General features: G+C 38.6%; 1 pseudogene; it reads left to right on the forward strand.

Annotated features, from left to right (window-relative positions):
• The first annotated feature begins 7,153 nt into the window (after positions 1-7,153).
• LOC131410467 (elongation factor 1-alpha 1-like) lies at positions 7,154-9,075 on the forward strand (annotated as a pseudogene).
• The last annotated feature ends 450 nt before the right edge of the window (positions 9,076-9,525 follow it).

Below are 9,525 nucleotides of genomic sequence, written 5' to 3' on the forward strand. Positions count from 1 at the left end.
TTTAAGAAAGAAAAATCCTCCCTGCAGCTATCACCTGTAGCTCTTCCCTTCTCATCTCAGTCAGGGTTCCTGAAGGTATAGCTTTCTAAATTTAAATTAATGCAACCTTTCATAAAGGAAAAGACTATATCATAATCATTTGGCAATCACCCCTCAACTGAAATAGATAGTAAATTCATTAACATATCGTGTTTTCAGAAAACCTTTTAGATTTCTTTAAGCTCCGTTTAGTTTTTGTATGTTTGTTTCATTTACAGGAGGCAAAGACTGTCTTCTCAACACAGAGTAACCACCTTCATGTTACCTAGTTTTTGTACAGGGGAAGAAGGAATCACGCTGTCTGGTGTGGGAATCTATTTGTTTTCTAAAATGAATTTCACTAAACTATACTGGTCTCAATGTACTCCCCTCACCCTATACATTTTTTAATAAGCTTTATTTCCTCTTTTTCTTAAAAAAAAAACACAAGTATACAATAGATTGGCTCTTAGAAACTAAAATTTATTCCACTCAATTGGTTTAAAGCTCTTTCTCAAACCTGTTAGTTTTACATCTTAGTATGTTGTATGTCATAGGCATTCAATACATATTTGTTTTTGATTTATTTGAAAATAAGTCAGATTCTACAGATTACAATCATTAAAACCTCACCTTTTCTTTGATGCTTCAAAGCTTAAAAAGAAAAGAAAACATAATGCCAGCAACTCTGTCGCTGCCAGCTCTGTTTCCAAGGAAACAGAGAATAGATCATCAAAAACAAAATAAGGATTTTCAACCTGATTACCCTTTTTTCACCAGTTCAGTCTCCATTGCTACAAAATGAAAGGCAATATAACCTCAACCTTGCAATCTAGATTTTTAATTCTGTTTGTGCTTTCTGTCACTATTAAAACCAGGCAAAAAATTTAATATCTTGGGTTGTATGTTGGTTTTCTTGTAGAGAGAGTTAAACTCGTTCACAAGGATGAAGAAAACCTTTTGAATATGTGCTAGCACTATGTACATTTTGCTGAATAACCTAATATGTTTTAACCTCAAAACTGTCAAATGTTTAAATTAGTGAATCTCAGATTTAACATTTCTTGGGAGTAATATAGGAAAGTAATGGGAATTTATAAGAAAAGGATAAAGACTTCTAGAATGAAATGTTTTATTTGAAGAAATAAGAAAGAGGGAGGGGACAATGAAAAAATGATAGGAGCCAAGAGGAAAATAATTGGAGTTCCACTCAATAGAGCAAGATACCAGTATAACGTTGTTCTTTGTTCCACAGATTTGTATCTACCATGGATAAAATCACAATCCTGAAAAATAACAGCTATAGATAACAAGCTTCTTTTAGCATTATTATATTACCTAGAGATGCATTGTGTTTTATAAAAGCAGTTTTCCTCTCAAATCAACATGTTTTACACCTTAAACTTACACATTGTTACATGTCAATTATATTTCAATAAAGCTGGGGGGAAAAGGCAGTATTCCTCTATTTTGAAAATTTAGTCAAAGCCAGAGGATTCTCTTTGGGTTGAAGTGCATAATAGAAATTTGCTTTAATAGAAGTACAGTTTAAGAGGCTTTAGATGGCATATTAATATTTTCAGATAATGAATAGTGAAATTCAGATAATAACACTAATGGAAAGAATGATTAATGTAATCTTTATTTGGGGTCTTCGTTATATCAGTTTTCTGCTTATATGTCTGTTTCCTCCCAAAGGATTCCAGCTTTTCAAAGGCATGGGCTGTAAGAGGGTCTTGGTCATTTTTAATACCTAAGCCCGGTACAGGACTTTGTAATTGGAGGTATTCCATAAGTGTTTTTGAGTAAATGTTTTTTATTTATTTAAATAATACTCTATATGTTAATTACAGGTTTTAGCTACATTTGGGCTTTTTTTTTTGGTGAGGAAGATTGTCCCTGAGCTAACATCCGTTGCCAACCTTCCTCTTTTTGCTTGAGGAAGATTGTCCCTGAGCTAACATCTATGCCACTCTTCCTCTATTTTGTATGTGGGACGTCGCCACAGCCTGGCTTGAGTGTTGTGTATGTATGTGCCAGGGATCCAAACTCGCAAACCCTAGGCCGCTGAAGCAGAGCTTGCGAACTTAACCACTACACCACTGGGCCAGCCCCTACATTTGGGCCTTTTACTATAGAATGCAAAATTTGTGATATTCAAACACATTTTAATTGTAAATACTAAGAGCCAAGGTAGACTATTTGTTGTAAAACAACTCTTAATATTTGAAAAAGTTTTTGAAGAAGACTTGGAGAGTAAAATATTAATTTGGAAAATTAGCTTAGCTAACATAAAAGGCTTTATATTAAAAGAGAATACCAGCATGTGAAACAAATATGTACTTGTCTTGAGAACGGTAAGGCACATAGGAAAGATGGTGAGTTTTGGCTAACGCATATCTTCTTAAGCAAAGTATGGAACTTGATAAGACCTATGAAAACATTAGCAAAGGGTCTGGAAATGTGTCCTTATCTATATATTGAGGAAGTTGAACTAAATCAGGAGTCAGCAAACTTTCTGTAAAGGGCTAGATAATAAAAATTTTCAGCCTTGTGGGCCATAAGTTCTCTGTCACAACTACTCAACTCTGCTGTTGTAACCTGAAAGGAGCTATAGACAATAGGTAAACAAATGAATATGGTTGTGTTCTAATAAAACTTTATTTACAAAAACAGATACTGGGCCAGATTTGGACTGTTGGCCATAGTTTGCTGACCCCTGGACTAAAAGATCTCTAATTCGATATTCCAGATTCAATATTTTAAAGTGAATGATAACATTGGCCAACATGGATTTTCTGATTTTCCAAACTCATTAGACATTGGTCAAGAAATGTGACTAATTGTGAAATAGCAGAAAAACTTGGGCTTTAAGTGTAATTCAAACTTTAGCTAAATGTGCATCAATTTAACCAGAGTTCTCTCTATTTAGTATCACTGTGCGTATGTATGAAATATTGCGACATTGCTTGATGTAGTATTATGACTAATTTTATTAATAGATCTATTTTAAACAACTACCTAATACATTTTATGAAGCATATTCAAACATATATGGATATAGGAAATTTCTCTAAGGAACATTAAGGCAAAATAAATACTATTAATTTTTGAGAATCTTAAGTTTCCTCTTAGAGGGCTAACAACCAAAGTAATAGTCACCTGTATGTTAGGGCATTTATAGAGCAGTATCAGAAAGCTTAGCTTACCCAGAGTTCTCGGTTGCCTTTCTTATGAGTGTCTCATCTACAAAATTCTTAATGTATACTCTCCCTGGTCCTGGTACTATGCCACTGAGGGAAAAAAAAAATCAGGTTTAAAAAATTTTTATGCTAAAAATGAGGTTAGCAGGGGGGTTTCTATTGTACTTAAGGGACAAATGCCTGTTTAAGACATAATTTCACTAAAAAGGGAATGATGGTGGAAGCCGATGGACATTTCTAGGAAGAACTGTCGTGGGTTTCGTGTTTTCATTGATTAATTAGCTTTCTAATGCTCAATTCCTAATGACTTGGTAAGAAGCAGAGGGAGTTTCCAAGGAGTTAAAACTCCCAAGTGAACTTTTCTCAACTAATAGCATAATGTAAGAAGCCCTGGTTCCATTTTTACCCCGACTCACTATTTTTATGATTTGGGAAATTATTTCATTTCTTTGAGCCTCAGTTTCCTCATATGCAAAATAGAAAGAAAAATTCTACCCTGGGGCTTGCTGGGAAGATTACAGATATCTCTGTAACGTATCTGATATGTAATAGGCATTCAAAAAAACTAGCTAGTGTTACTATGAGGTTTATAGCAATTGGCTATTTAGAAAAACTAGTACTTGCCCCAGTAAAGTCAAAAAGATTTTCCTGGTACCAAAAGGAAAAGAAAAAGCAAAGACTAACAGTTCATTGAACACAAGGACCATCATCCTTCTATCTGTCAAAGAGGCTAACGTGATGTATGGCACCAAGTTGACATTCTGTCAGACATTAAGTCAGAAATACTGACAATAAAGACGGTGGGAAGTCCTTAAAAGGAGAGAAGAGTACACTTTACTTACAGGCAGCAGGAAGATTCACTATCTTTTAGCGTTTTATGGGCTAGGAAGTCCCTCCAAGGGAAGCACATTTCAGCGAAGGCACAGAGTTTCTGTAGACACTTGATTTTGGACCTCTGTCACACCTCTGGGTCGAGGCAGCTGTCCAGCATGTTTCTATTTTTCTGTTTAGTGGCTCTTCCTAAAGCTGTGTGACCCTTTTCCCCTCTGCTAGTGCGAGGCCTACTGCAAACGTACAGCTGCTGTTGTGCTTCTTAAGGCCTCTCTGCTGAGCAGTTGCCTGCTGCTAAAGCTCTGCTTCAAAGCCCCCAAGAAATGAAACACATGGGAAGATTCCAGGCTCACTTGCTGGATGTTGCAGAGACAAATGCCGAAATGGGTACACAGAAGGGTCTTGGCTCTGCTCTCAAAACCCTCAATTCAGTAAGTCACATAAAGGCTCTAGGCTCTAGGAATTCCCCTCTGAGAGGTTCTGCATGACTTTGAGCAGAGCCGGAGCCAGCAGAGAGTCTGTCTGGGAGGGGCTGGCCTGATTTTCAACCTGGTATTACTCTTCCTATGTCTTGTGAGTGGGTCACGTGCCATGGGCTTTAGCAGACAGGTGTGTGCTGGCCTGCATGTCTGCTCAGTGTAGCCTGGCAGGTCCTACCCCACTGCTCCTGACTTACCCAGATGCCTTGCCAGACGGAGGATGACAAATCCTCTTTCTTTCCCATAATTGGTGCTGAGATGGATCCCTTCAAGCAGTCAGTGAAAAGAATCCAAAAAGCAAGGGCTAGACTGAGGTCAGAAACTTAGGAGGTGATAAGTTGCCAAAGTTTAGTCAACAAAAGCAGAGTGAAGAGCAGGACAAAGTCAGGAACCAAGACAACAACCAGAGACTCCAAGTCTGAACAGAAGAAAAGGAGAGAACCAGAGTCTAAGGAACAAAATGAAGACAACTGCTGGTGGGTGCTGACAGACTAGAACAAAGGAATTGAAAATATATTTGTAGTTAAGTTGGCTATAGAGGATTCCACTGTGGTCAGATGCCAGCGTGTCTTGGACGCCCCAGATGTGCTCCTGTGGGCCTGCCTGTTACCCTTCCTCATCAATATCTACCTCTTCCTCCTAAATATATGAAGCACTCATGGGTTAATAGTACTGATATGACATGTAAACGTGGGCGATGGTCCTCAAATAGGTATTTGTACACCCGTGTTCATAGCAGCATTATTCACAATAGCCAAAAGGTAGAAGCAACCCAAGTGTCCATCGACAGATGAATGTATAAACAAAATGTGGCATACACACATACAGACACGTGCGCATGCATGCACAGTGGAATATTATTCAGCCTTAAGAAGGAAGGAAATCCTGATACATGCTCCCACGTAGATGAACCTTGAGGACATTATGCAAAGTAAGCCAGTCACAAAAAAAAAAAAATACTATATGATTCCACTTATAATGAGGTACCTAGAGTAGTCAAATTCATAGAGACAGAAAGTAGAATGGTGGTTGCCCGAGTGTGGGGAGGGGAGAGTAGGGCATTATCATTTAATGAGTACAGAGTTAATTTTACAAGATGAAAAGAGTTCTGGAGATGAATGGTAGTGATGGTTGCACAACAACGTGAATGTACTTAATGCCACTGAATTGTACACTAAAAAATGGTTAAGATGGTAAATTTGTTATATGTATTTTACCACAATTTTTTTTAAAAAGGCAGTGATTGCCTTGGAGAATTATCACTTTTCATAGCAATTGGTAATGGTGTGAATTATACAGGAATTCTGTCCTCAAAGCCTTTTCAGTTTAGTGAGATATCCAATGATTCTTGTTCTCAGGAAAGAGAAAGTATAGAAAGATATTTTCAGGAATTTTTAGAAATTGCTTACAAATGGAAGTGTCTTCCTTTTGGCACCACCAAGAAGCCAGTACTTTTCTGCCAAAAGGATAGTTTCCTGAGGATTAACTAACAGCCCATCCTACCTACCATGAGAGACAGCAGAAGAGGAAAAAAGGGTAGATTAGGACAATGTGTCACACAGAGCACAGTGTGCTCAGGAAAAATCTGGAAAGGAAAAAGGGGGAAATGGAGATAACATAAGTGAAAAGTAGAAAGCAACATAAAATCAGAGGAAAATAAGAAAATGTAGCAATAGCTCTCTGCTGAAGTCTGTGAACCCCCAGTAGCAAGCACAGCAACAAGGACTGTGAAACTTTAAGGCACAATAATCTGTCAGCAGAAGAGCTCAACGGAGAAGACTTTGTGGAACAAAACAGGACTAGTGAGAAAAACTGAGCACGGACCTCAGCCCCCCTTGACCTGTGAGCTGTTGTAGTCCTCTGAGGAGAAAGGAGGCCTAAACAACATCTATATACACTCTCTAGAACAGTGCTCGTTCAACTTTTGTGTGCATCAGGATCCCCTGGAAGGCTTGTTAATATAGAGATTGTGGTGCCCACATCCAGAAATTCTTCTTTAGTAGGTCTCAGTTGGAGACTGAACATTCGCATTTCTAACAAGTTCCCAGTTGATGCCAGATGCTATTGGTTTGGTGACCACACTGTGAGAACCATAGCTCTAGAATTAAAGAGGTATAGGATATTAGTGATTGGTTAGGGAAGTTTTATTTTTTTTTTCCTAATGCTTAAAAAGGACAGCCCAAATCAAAAACTATAGTAAGGGACTGTATTGGAAATATTTAAATGCAGGTAGACCTTGTCCACCATTTGGTCTCTTAATGCAGAGGTTAAGAGTGTGAAAGATAGACGTAGACTGTGTCACTTTCTAGCAGCATGCCTTTAGGCAAGTTTCTTAACCTTTCCATACCCTATTTTCTTCATCTATAAAATTAGGATAATATAACACCAACCCACTGGCACTGTGGGAAGATTAAATGACTGATGCATGTACAAGGATTTAGCACAGTACCATGGCACATGGTAAATGTAGCAGGCATTTGTTTCTGGCAACCCAGCATCCATCTTTGCTACTTTTGTACCAGTTTCCATTACCTCTCCACTCATATTGTCTGTAGCCTTTTGAAATCTGAATCTTAGGAACAAAGCTAAGATAACCCGCCATACTGATCCTCCCAACTTACCATGGAAACCACTTCATCCTGCTGCAGGTAGTTTATAGGCAAAAGTATAAAGATATATATTGCCTTTATGGAAATGTTTAATCCTTCAGTATTCCCTCCAGTGGTTACTAGAGAGGGAGAAAGATAGCTCCAGAAGTTTCCTGAGTGAATTAATTAGTTTGCAATTGCAATATTATTCGCTATCTTGTATTCATAGCACCATGCTAAAAGTGTTGTAAGAGAAGCAAAGGGTTTTTGTCCTCTAATTTGTGATGAAAATCTGAAGCTAGCTGATAGGATGGAATGCAATTTTTTATTATCTATAAACTCAATAAAGATTATTAATTTTGGAAGATAATTTTAATTTCAATGAAACAAATAAATGACCAATTTCAGTTCTCTTCTGTTAGAGGATGTACTTACAGTAGTTGAGAAATGAATGAGTTAATCATTTTTCTTAACTATATCACAAAGGAACACTCAAGGCTGTGGCTTCAAGCTTGGTTTGTATGCTATAAACTCTTAAGAGAATGTAAACCTTTGCCCCCTGGGCCTGCCACTTAAGAAGATGAGCTCCGATATGGTTCCATTACATAAGTGCACTCCCCAGGAACACACAAGTGGGCTACGTGCTCTAAGAGTTGGAATTTGTTGTTGTTTTTTAATGGCTCCTCTTTTTATTGTGTCTCTTGAATGGCTTCATGTAGCAGACGCTGTTAGTTGCTACCTGTAATCCTTTCCTTCTCTCCTTGTGAACTGTCTTTTCTCTTCCACATAGCCGTATGCTTCAGGGAGGCCAGTCCCGGTTCCAGCTCTGTGAAGGGAGGGATGGGGTGGTATTTCTTATCCCAGATTGGCATGTGACAAGGGCTTGTGACACAATTCTGGCTATGACAAAATGAGGGGGGACATACGGGAAACATTTCCTCACTCTTAAAAGGGGCACACAAGAAGGAGGTGAGCTCTTCCTCTGCTGGGCCTGTTTATGTCTGCATCTGAACTGGGCTAAGGGGCAGCCATCTTGTAACTAGGAAGGGAGCTAGCCTAAAAGATGGAAGGATAGAAGGATACAAAAATCCTGAGAGCTTGTTGATGTCCCTGAGCTGCTGAATTCAGTAACCCTAGAGGCACCATACCTCAGGACTTTGTCAAATAAGATAGTAAAATTTCCCTATTGTTTGACATATTTTAAGTTAGATTTCCCGTTACTTGCAGACAACATTATCCTAAGAGTCATCTATATGATACTAATCCTTGACTAGGTGAAGTATTTGAAGAGACTGGTGGAGGAAGGTAGGCACAGATGTTAGCCCAGGGCCAGTCTTCCTCAGCAAAAAGAGGAGGATTGGCAACAGATGTTAGCTCAGGGATAATTTTCCTCACACACACAAAAAAGAGAGACTGGTGTTCTTAAACCCAGCATGGTGGTCACCTTTGCTCCATCAGTGTTACACCTGAGGTAAAGCCTATTGAAATGCACCATGAAGCTTTGAGTGAAGCTTTTCCTGGGGACAATGTGGACTTCAAAGTCAAGAATGTGTCTGTGAAAGATGTTCATTGTGGCAGTGTGGCTGATGACAGCAAAAATGACCCACCAATGGAAGCAGCTGGCTTCAGTGCTGGATATGCACCTGTTGTGGATTGTCACACAACTCCCATTGCTTGCAAGTTTGCTGAGCTGAAGGAGAAGATTGATCATTGTTCTGGGAAGAAGCTGGAAGATAGCCCCAAATTTTTGCAATCTGGTGATGCTGCCATCATTGATATGGTTCCTGGCAAGCCCATGTGTCTTGTGAGCTTCTCTGACTATCCTTCTCTGAGTCGTTTTGCTCTTTGTGACAGAGACAGACAATTGCTGTGGGTGTCATCAAAGCAGTGGAGAAGAAGGCTGCTGGAGCAGGAGTGGTCACCAAGTCTGCCCAGAAAGCTCAGACGGCTAAGTGAATATCATCCCTAATGCCTTGCACCCCAGCTTTAATCAGTGGTGGAAGAATGGTCTCAGAACTGTTTGTCTCAATTGGCCATTTAAGTTGAATAGTAAAAGACTGGTTAATGATAACAATGCATTAGGAAACCTTCAGAAGGAAAGGAGAATGTTTTGTGGACCATTTGTTTTTTAGTGCATGTGGCAGTTTTAAGTTATTAGTTTTTAAAATCAGTATTTTTAATGGAAACAACTTGACCAAAAATCTGTTACAGAATTTTGGGACCCATTAAAGCAAAGTTTAATGAGAAAAAAAAAAAATTCTGTTACTCAGCTAGATCTGTTTGAAGCCCGATCAAAGAGAATACAAAGGAACATGAGGAATCTTTTGAGTGATGGATAACTTAATTATCTTGATTGTGGGGATGGTGTCATGGGTGTTTGCATATGCTACAACCTATCAAATTATA

This window comes from Diceros bicornis, chromosome 10, assembly GCF_020826845.1.
Source record: "Diceros bicornis minor isolate mBicDic1 chromosome 10, mDicBic1.mat.cur, whole genome shotgun sequence".
Taxonomy (NCBI): domain Eukaryota; kingdom Metazoa; phylum Chordata; class Mammalia; order Perissodactyla; family Rhinocerotidae; genus Diceros; species Diceros bicornis.